We start from the raw sequence: 2,285 nt of genomic DNA on the forward strand, positions 1-2,285 counted from the left end.
CCATCAAAACCTTGTTGACATCAGCAAGATTTTGTGGACTGTGGATTGTGGAGTGAGATAACGACCATGAGAGAAATTCACATAAAATTAAGAAATAAAATTAGAATACGAGGAAGGCTTTTGCATCAGTAAGAACCTGATTGTTCACATAATAAGTACCCTCATTAAGGTCTTTCCCACGGGTGATAACTCAAGAAGAAGCTTTTTTATTATTTTTTTTTTTACGTCCGCATCTTCAGCGTAACTTCATTTACTATAGAAAAGAAGCCTTGAGATCAGAATAGCTCTGTTTCCTCATTGTGTTTCCTTTGAGACAGCTAATGTTTCCTGTTATTCTGTATGACTTGAGATTTGTGGTGAAAGTTACCATGAACTTCCCAATGGAGAAATTCTATACATTTGTGCCTCCCAAATATACCTCACCAGTGGTGATGACATCACAAAGAACAAGTAAACAGTGCGCCGAAGTTTCTTCAGCTTGATCAAGTTTCCTGTTCAGCATAACTCAAGGCCACCGAAAATAGGTCTATCTTCCGGTGGTCTCGGCATAATGCTGTATGAGCCGCGGCCCATGACTCTGCCCGGTGGTGGCCTGTCCTATATCGTTGCCGGATGCACGATTATGACTAACTTTAACCTTAAAAATAAAAACTACTGAGGCTAGAGGGCTGCAATTTGGTGTGTTTGATGGTTGGAGGGTGGATGATCAACATACCAATTTGCAGCCCTCTAGCCTCAGTAGTTTTTAAGATCTGAGGGCGGACGGACAGACAAAGCCGGCACACAGTGTTCTTTTACAGAAAGCTAAAAAGATATTTTTTTTTCATCTCGGTTAAATGTTGCCGAGTTTCTATCAGTTACGGAAGAAGAATAGTGAGCCTGAGTGACAGGTAAGAAAATATTAGCTTTGTATCACCATGAACTGGATCACATTAAAGAAAACTGAAATGTTTGTTGGGCGGGAGGTCAAAGTACTAATTTTCCAAGTACCCAACCTCGGCGGCACCGTTAATTGAACCGGAGATATAATGTTATGGTTCCTCGTTGCTGGAAACATTCTTGTTCCCTTGTGCTTATGAGTATCCTATATTTCATTTCACTCCCCATATTTTATAGAAGTCCCTGGCTAAGGGTCCTGCGCCCTTTCTCCCTGATCACCCCATTGCTAGTCCTCGCTGTTGCACGCTGGAATGTGGATGGAGGGTCTGTGTGAGTCGTTCTGCAGAGGGCAGTGTAATAGGATGTTGTTAATAATGGTTGTGGGCTTTTGGGAGCAAACTGAGCCAACTTCAACTGACTTGGTCTGCTGTGAATGGTATCTGGACTTCGCTTGAGATCATTCACAGCGGGGTTTTTCTCATGGCTCCTCAGTGTCATACTTCAACAATGAAGCTTTCTTATATTCCTTTACAACGGGCTACGGTTATTCCTTAATAATCTTTCTCAGTCATCTTGACGCAATCTTATCACCTAATGTCTTTGAATATTTCTGATGGACTCTTGAGAATTTAATTTCTCACTACGTGAAATTCTTTTATTAAATTATATTTTCTTCTCCTCGGGAATATTACAATCTTATCACCTAACGTCTCTGAATATATATATATATATATATATATATATATATATATATATATATATATATATATATATATATATATATATACATACATACATACATTTTTATATATATATAGATTATGCACAAAGAATTTACATACGCATACAACCACACGTAGAATTATCACAACTCTCAGTTTCACCCAAAAAATATTCTCGCTGATTTTACTCATCTCTGATTATGAAGTTTATGAACTCTGTGTCAGACCTTCAGAGTTGTCGGGAGCTGAAAATGCACAGAGCTGATGAATATTATGAAAGGTAAAATTCATTTTGGCATAATAGTGGATCTACGTTAAGAAACATTTGCTTGCTTACATTTCCTAAGTTTTTCTTTTAAAAATATTCTGATTTTGTCTTTTCGAAAATGAGAGTTCGTCATTTAATCTGGGATAAGAATTTTTTTCCATTCCTACCTGCTTCAACGTCGGAAAAGGTAATATGGTTGAAAGGAAGTTTCTTCGGCACAGTCGAGTTTTCTGTACAGCGAATAATGCTGTTTAAAACTCTCAGCCGCGGCCCATGAAACTTTCAGCCACGGTCTGGTGGTGACCTGTGTTGTTAGCACCTAAAGCGGTGCCAGACGCATGATCATGGCTAACTTTAACCTTAAATAAAATAAAAACTACTAAGTCTAGAGGGCTGCAATTTGGTATGTAGGATGA

Source organism: Macrobrachium rosenbergii, chromosome 6 (genome assembly GCF_040412425.1).
Source record: "Macrobrachium rosenbergii isolate ZJJX-2024 chromosome 6, ASM4041242v1, whole genome shotgun sequence".
In the NCBI taxonomy this organism is placed as follows: Eukaryota; Metazoa; Arthropoda; class Malacostraca; order Decapoda; family Palaemonidae; genus Macrobrachium; species Macrobrachium rosenbergii.